The sequence below is a fragment of the Meleagris gallopavo genome, chromosome 21, assembly GCF_000146605.3.
Source record: "Meleagris gallopavo isolate NT-WF06-2002-E0010 breed Aviagen turkey brand Nicholas breeding stock chromosome 21, Turkey_5.1, whole genome shotgun sequence".
NCBI lineage: Eukaryota > Metazoa > Chordata > Aves > Galliformes > Phasianidae > Meleagris > Meleagris gallopavo.
The window spans coordinates 5596410-5604250 of NC_015031.2; the positions used below are offsets into that span (position 1 = coordinate 5596410).

A 7841-nucleotide genomic window follows, 5' to 3' on the forward strand; every position below is an offset into this window, starting at 1 on the left:
CTTTTTTGTCCAATTTCTTTTTCTTTTCCAATTTCTTTCATTTCTTTCCATATTCTTCTTGTTTTCCTCTGTAATTCTTTTCTAATTTTCTCTATTTTTCTTTCTTTTTCTTACTCTTTTTCATTGTTTTATTTCTAATTCTTTTTCTTTTTTCTAGACTTTCCTCGTTCTTTCATTTTCTAATGTTTTATTTTTTTCACTCTTTTTTCCTAAATCTAGTTCCTTTTCCAGTTCTTTTTCTAATGTTTTTTATCTAATGTTTTCTCATTTCCCAATTCTTTTTCCAATTCTTTATCTTTTTCTTTTTCCAATTCTCATTCCAATCCTAGTTCTTCATTTTTCTTTTTCTAATTGTTTTTCTATTTTGTTTTCAAATTCTATTTTCTTTCTTTTCTATTTCTAATTATTTTTATACTTTCTTCCCCTTTTTCTTCCCCATTTTTCTTGTTTCTTTTCTATTTCTTTTTCTAATTCTTTTTCTTTTATTTCCTAATTCTTTTTAAAATTCTTTTACTTTTTCGTATTTTTACTTTTTTCCTAATTCTTAACTTTTTTCCTTTTCTAATGCTTTTTCCCCCCCAATTAGTTTTTCCTTTTACATTTTGCATTTTTTTCCTAATTCCAATTCTTCTTACCATTTTCTTTTATTTCCTGTTCTTTATCCTCTGCCTTTTCCAGTTCTAATAGTTTTATTTCCAATTAGTTTTCTATTTATTTTCCTAGTTCCAATTCTTTTGTCTTTTTCCTCATCTTTTTCCTCATCTTTTTCCTATCCTCATTCTAACTCTAATTCTTCTTCTTTTCTCTCTTTCTAATAGTTTTTCGTTTTATAATTCTAATTATTTCCTTTTCCTTTTTTGTTTCCTCTTATTCTTTTTCTATTTCTTTTTCTACATCTTCCGATTTCCCTTTTTTCATTTTCCTTTTTCTTTCTGTTTTTGTCTTCTGTGAACCAGAAGTACTCAGGCAATGAGAAACCAGGGGTGGAGAAAGTAAGAGTTGGGTAATAGGTCCCACTCCTTTAGGAGTATGGGGTGAGGCCTGATCAGTGAGAAAGGGGGAGTGATACCTTCTTATTTCAGGTCTGTGATTTTTCCTGTTTCTAGGGCAACTTGACCACTCTTAAGTATTGGCAGCTGTAAAAGCAGTATTTATCTCTGGAGACTGTTTCCTGTGGAGCATGGGTGAGTATTGGTTCTTGAGAAGGGTGTAAGTGGTTTCTTCTTTATTTCAGGGCTGCAGTCTCCCCCTCCCTCCCTATTTTCTTTTTTCTTTTTTTTTTTAAGAAACCTGACCATGTTTAAGGAGTGGAAGCCATAAGGGCAGCATCTCTACCTGGAGACTGCTTCCTTGGCAGTGTGGGCTGAGTGTTCATCTTTGGAATAGGCAATTCATTCCTTATTTCAGGGCTGTGAGCTCCCCTTACTGGGGGAATCCTGACTACACTGAAGGGCTGGCACCCATAGGCGCAGCATCCTTATCTAGAGACTGCTTCTCTTTGCGGAGTGGGGTGAGTCCTTGGAATGGGGTGTGTAATTACTTCTTTATTTCAGGGCAGTGAGCTCCACCTTTTTGAGGTGATCCCAAACTGGATTAGAGCAGCTGTATTAGCTACGTTTGTCCTCATGATGCCTTTTTTTTCTTGTCAAAGGGAGATGAAGGTGTTCTCTCCCTTCATCTGATATGGTGATGGAAGGACTGAAATAAGTTTATTTCTTTCACTGCTCCCTCTTTCCTGGAATGCTTCGGTCAGCCCCAGGATAATGCTGGTTAGCTGACTGAGCGTTGCCATCGTGGGAATGCCCGGAGCTAATTCATAAGAGGTTCTTCGTTCTCCAGATCTTCTAAGCAAATCTTTTTAAGCTTGTTACTTTCCAGTTGCACCTCTGTTCACCGTTTCATGGTTCTCACAGCATGATCTCCTCCAACCTCGGGCTCCAAACATGGTTTGTGTGCACCTCCATCATCCCATTTCATGACTGCAGTTAAGAGTGTTATGCACTGCTTTCAACCATGCAGAGTTGTTTAAGGGCATTCTGTGCACCCTCAGGTGTAATGAATTAGCTGATCTCATTTTTCAGCTCAATGGGGTTTAAGCATCACCTGAGCTTGTCTGATCAGTGGTGTAAGCACTATGCGATCTGCTGAGCAGGTAACGGAGCATTGCGAGCCCCGTGTCTGTGCACTAGCTTGTATGCAGGCAGATTCCTGATGGCTGTGGAAAGCTCACTTAGGCATCAGAGGGCTTGCAGGGAGCTCACCTCGCTCCATGGGGTCTATTCTCCCAGCCTGATGTGCTACACGGCTGGTGATAGTGTGAGGTATGTCAGCCAGGACCTGAAGAACACTCCCAGACTGCCATTTGCTTCATCCTCACTGAGCATAACACGGTCTGCACTGCTCAAGCATAGTGATAACAGGTATTTGGTTCCTATTTTGTCTGGTTCTCTCCTGTATTTCCCTTACAAATTTGTAAATTGTAATGGATCACAGGGCGTTGTTCTCAGAGCACATAGTGACTGACCACCTTGGGGTCCACCAGTCCTTTCTGTTTGAATGGCAGATCTGGCTTCGTCTTTATAGAAAGCCAAGGATTGTCCTCTTCTGGACCAGTGTACTCAGCATCACCCCAGATATCGCCATCCCAATTGTCGGGAGATGCGTTAGTTTCCTAATCTGTATGATACCCAAGCCCCCACCCCTCTTCTTCCCATGCCCTGATCCACATTCAAAGGCTTGCCGGGCTTGGAGGCACGTCTTAATTTGTTGGCCCATCGTGTTTAGTCCCTCATCATTCCTTTATAATCAATGAATATTAAGATCTTGCAATTATGAAATAAACAAGAGAGTTAGGCAAAGCAGTTTATAATAACAGAAAGAGAATAGATAGAAAGCTTACTTGTATCCTTGGCTCATTTACCAAACTGCAGCGGAACGGATCTTCAGAAGTGATCCTTCACCACAGGTGGTCAGCTCTTAAGTGGATCTAGGAGGGTTGGAGCCTGGCTCTGCCCATTTCACCAGCACAGGTTGATTGCCTTCACCTGTGGTCCTGTGGATGACTCATTGGTCACCACAGGTGACTGATCAGCGGTTCAGGCCATGACTCAGCAGTTTACATACAGTCCTCCATGGAGGATGACATCCCTGTATGTAAAGGTATATCAGATTTATTTGACCATTCCATATGGCAGGCTGCTGTTAACCATTCTATTACAGACTGGTTTTCCTTAAGATATTGATTACCTGCATATAACCTCTGCCTGAGAGCAGGATGCACAGTCACGGTGGCCAGCTTGTGTATTTTCTGGCCATTCACCCAAACACTTTCTGCCCCAGAATCCCAAGTTTTCATAACCAAGCTGGTACAGTTTCTAGGCTTCTGCCAAGAATTGCTGTACCCAATCCATCAGTTCCGTTGCCGTGTATGGCCGGGCTGTTACGTGCAAATGCGTGAGGGCAGGGGGCCACTGATCAGGAGCCACCTTTGCCTGTCTGTCCTGTGTTTTTTTGTTTTGTTTTCTGAGTTATGACAGGACAGACTTCTAGCGGATCTGTTGAAATTGCAAATTCGAGTTCTAATTTAGATTTTTTTTATTTTCCTGGTCAACGCTGTCTGTTGATTCAGGATTCTGGTTATCGTGTATTGAAATGTTACAAACTTGACTTATTGGAAGATGTAGAATTGGGTTCTTCCCTGTTAATATGCCAAGTTCTTGCTCTAACTTTTCAATATTGTTTTTCAAAAGTTGGTTTTCATTCTTTAAAGTATTAGTCCTCATTTCAGCTTGATTTAAAGTATTTAATAGTGGTCATGCCACTGTGGAGGCAGGCAATTGTCTTTCTTCTGTAATCAATGTATCTTTGCTTAGTTTATGAAAGTAATCTATTAAACAGTACTGGAAAAAATATTTCCCATAACATGTAGGGGACCTTATTTTTCAGTGATAATTGTTAGTTCAGAACAGTGAGATTTCAGAAGTCCTGGGACCTGCCCAGGAATCATTTTATCTAGGGGCGCAGTGTTTTCCCCATTGACCCATTTATAGAAATTGCAAAGAAAAGACACGTTATAAATTTTAGTATATTTGGTCTGCTGTACTTGCCAAGCATATCATTGATTAATATTAAGATGCTACAGTTATAAACAAGAGAGTCAGGCAAAGAAGATTATAATTGCAAAAAGAGAATAGGTAGCAAACTTACCCATATGCTGGCCTTCATTATCAAACTCCATCACAGTAGATTTCCAGAAAAAATTGTTCCCCACTGCTGGTCAGTTTTAAATGGGTCCAGGAGGGGCGGAGCCAGACTCCGCCCTTCTGGCAGCACCGGTTGATTGCCTTCAGCTGTGCTCCGTGCTGAGTCATCGCTGCCTCAGGTGATCAATCAGAGCTTCAGGCCATGACTCAGCAGTTTTCATACAGTCACCAATTGGCATGGAGGACAGACTGGGATTAAAATATGTAGGCTATTGCAGGTCTTCCAGCTATAAACCTCCCTTGGCAGCCATTCACGTTATTCATTTTCTTTGTCCTATGGCTGTACCGGCACTTTAAGGGCCGGCCTGAAGCTGTGATGGAGCACCTGGGGAGGGGTGCAGCCCTGCAGCACAGCTGGGGGCAGTTTGGTTGTGGGTGGGGCAGAGCCAGGCTCCACCCCTCCCTGATCCCATTTAAGGGCTGGGAAGGGCAGGGGCAGCATCTGAGCCTGCGGAGTGCTTCCTTTGGAGTGTGCCTTGCTCTTTGGGATGGGGTGAGTGATTTTTTTTTATTTTATTTATTTTTTTTTTTCCTTCCTTTCTTTCCTTTCTTCTCTCTATTGTGGTTGCTGCTTTCTCTTTTTTGGCAGGGAATCCTGTCTGTACTTAGGGGCTGGTAGCCGTTTGTACCTGGAAGCTGCTTCCTTTGCTTCAGAGTGTGGGTGAGTGTTGGCCCTTGGAATGGGGTAAGTGGTTTCTTTTTTTATTTCAGGGCTGTGATCTCCTCTTTTTGGTGGATCCCAATTCCATTGAATGGCTGGTAGCTGTAAGAACAGCATCTGAACCTGGAGACTGCTTCCTTTGGGGTGTGGGGTGAGCCCTTAGAATGGGGTGAGAGATTCCTGCTTTATTTCAGAGCTGTGAGCTCTGCTTTTCTGGAAGATCTCAAGCTGGGTTAGAGCAGCTTTTTTAGCTATGTGTGTTGTTTCCTTTTCAGTGGTTCTCAGCTCATAATCTCTCATCTGGGCTCCAAATATGTTTTTTCTACTTCTATGTTTTCCCACTTCATGGCTGTAATTAATAGTGCTTTGTGTTAATTGCATCCATGCAGTGTTTTTTAAGGGCATTCTGTGCATCTTTGTACTATTTTCAATTATGTTCTTTGTCTCTTCTGATTTCATTTTGCAGCATGATGGGGTTTAAGGATTACCTGGGCTCCTCCAATCAGCGGTGTGAGATCTGTGCGGCAGATAATGAACACCATGAGCCCCGTGTTGGTGCACTGCTTGTATGCAGGTAGGTTTGCAATGCGATCCAACTCCCCCACACTGAACATCCACAGCTAGATCAGGTTGCTCAGAGCCTGACCCAGCCTCACCTTGAAAGGGGCAGTGCATCCACCATGTCTCTGGCAACCTGTTCCACTGCCTCACCACCCTCACTGTGGAAGACATCTTCCTTAGATTTAACCTCAATTTTCCCTTGTTCTTTCCTTTAGGTATTGAAAGGCTGTTACCAGGTCACCTTGGAGTCTTCACTTCTCCAGGCTGAACAGCCCAGCTCTCCCTTCTTATAGCAGAGGTGTTCCTTCCTTCAGTTCATGTTTGTGGCTGTACTCTAGATGTGCTCCCACTGCTCCATGTCTCCCTGCACTGAGAACCCCATGTCTGGGTGCAGCACTGCATGTGAGGCCTCACCAACGCAGAGCAGAGGGGGGAGGATCGCCTCCCTTTGCCCATTGACCACTAATCTTTGGATGCAGCTCAGGATATATTTGGCTTTCTGGGCTGGAAGGGCCCATTGCTGGCTCGTGTCCAGCTCTCACCCACCAATACCCCAGGCCCTATGGGGCAGGACTGCGCTCAGTCCTTACATCCCCCAGCATGTTTTGGTGGTGGGCGTTCCCTCATCCCAGCTGCTGACCCTGCACTTGGATTTGTGCCCACTCCTCAGCGCATTGATGTCCCTCTGGATGGTGGGAGGTCCCGTCCCTCTGCTGTGTCACTGCACCCCACAGCTTGATGTCATTAGGGTGCACTCAACCCCACTGTTTATGTTACTGATGAAGGGGCAATCCCAGATGTTTGTACAAACTGGGTGTAGAATCCTTTGAGAGCACCCCTGTAGAGAAGAACTTGGGGATCCTGGTGGATGAGAAGCCAGACATGAGCCAGCAGTGTGCGCTCGCAGCCTGGAAGGCCAACTGTGTTCTGGGCTGCCTTAAAAGAGGAGTGGCCAGCAGGGAGAGGGAGGTGGTCGTCCCCCTCTACTCGGCTCTTGTGAGGCCCCATCTGCAGCACTCTGTCCAGGCCTGGGGCCCCAGCACAGGAAGGATGTGGAGCTTTTGGAGCAGGTCCAGGAAAGGGCCACTAAGATGATCAGAGGGCTGGAGCACTTCTCCTATGAAGAAAGTTTGAGGGAAGTGGGATTGTTTCTCTTGGATAAGAGAAAGCTCTGGAGAGACCTCATTGCAGCCTTGCAATAATCGAAGGGAGCGCATAAGCAGGAGGGGGGATGGCTGTTTATGAGGGTGGATAGCGATATGACAAGGGGAAATGGTTTTAAAGTGAGACAGGGGAGGTTTAGGTTGGTTATTAGGAGGAAGCTTTTCTTACAGAGGGTGCTGATGCACTGGGACATGTGCTTTAGAGTCACTTCCAGGAGAATCTGCTCCGTGATTGCTCCCAGCACAGAGGTGAGACTGGCATGGTGGTAGTTCCCAGGGTCACACTTTCTATCCTTAATAACAGGTGTGCTGTCACCTTTTTTCTACTTACCAGGGACCTCACCTGACTGCCTCCACTTCTGAAATACCATTGAGAGTGGCTCAGTGACTGCAGCGGTGAATTCTCTTGGAACTGTGAGACTCATCTCGTCAGGACCCAAAGACTCCTGGATGTTTGGGTCCTCAGGTGGTCCAGAACCTGATCTCCCATCATAGAGTGGGATGGGCAGGGGTCTGTGGGACTGTCATTGCTTCCTCAATCCCCACGTACCCAACCAAAGGTGAGGGCAGTGTATAGTGAGCAGTTACCAAAGGAGATGGAAGCAAAAATGTTGTTGGGTACCTGAGCCTTCTCTGGTGGTAAGCAGCATCGTGCACAGAGTGCAGTCACGTTGCTCTGAGAAAGGAGCGCAGCTTTATGAAAGAGGTACATATGCAGGGCAGTGCCTTCATTACTGCGTTGTGTCCAACAGGTGGCAGCAGAGCTGCGGTGCTCCCGAGTGCCGTAATGACTGCACGGAGAGATGTGGGGTCTTCATGGGAACAGCAAGGAACCGGAATCTGCATTTACTGGAATGCCCCGGAAGCTCACTTTGCTGGCTGGTAATTGTCTGCCCAACAGGTAAGCGCAATGCACAGCCACCAGTGTTTACCCATTCCATAGCATGGCACAACATGGTGCTCCCAGAGCTCTGAATTGCACTTTGTGGTGCCTGGAAGGCTGCCTGTCCTTTTCTTTCTGCATTCTCCTTGTCTCTGGCTTTTCACTGTAGTGTTTTCCTTTTTTTTGTCCTCTGTGTTCCCTACTGCATTGTCTTGTCCTCCTGTTTTTGCGTTCCATGCCACATTCTCTTGGCCATTGCCCTTGGCTTTCCTTGCCGCATTCATTTCAGCATTTAGTTTTGGCGTTCCCTG

General features: G+C 44.9%; 1 long non-coding RNA gene across 2 annotated transcripts; it reads left to right on the forward strand.

Moving 5' to 3' along the window:
* The first annotated feature begins 932 nt into the window (after positions 1-932).
* LOC104913899 lies at positions 933-7073 on the forward strand. 2 transcript variants are annotated; one of them, XR_795691.3, is made up of 5 exons: positions 933-1184; positions 1408-1510; positions 4852-4923; positions 5390-5497; positions 6982-7073. It is a non-coding gene; the product is annotated as an uncharacterized LOC104913899 (long non-coding RNA). The 2 variants fall into 2 exon arrangements; XR_002120964.2 differs by lacking the exon at positions 1408-1510 and having other exon boundaries at positions 936-1184.
* The last annotated feature ends 768 nt before the right edge of the window (positions 7074-7841 follow it).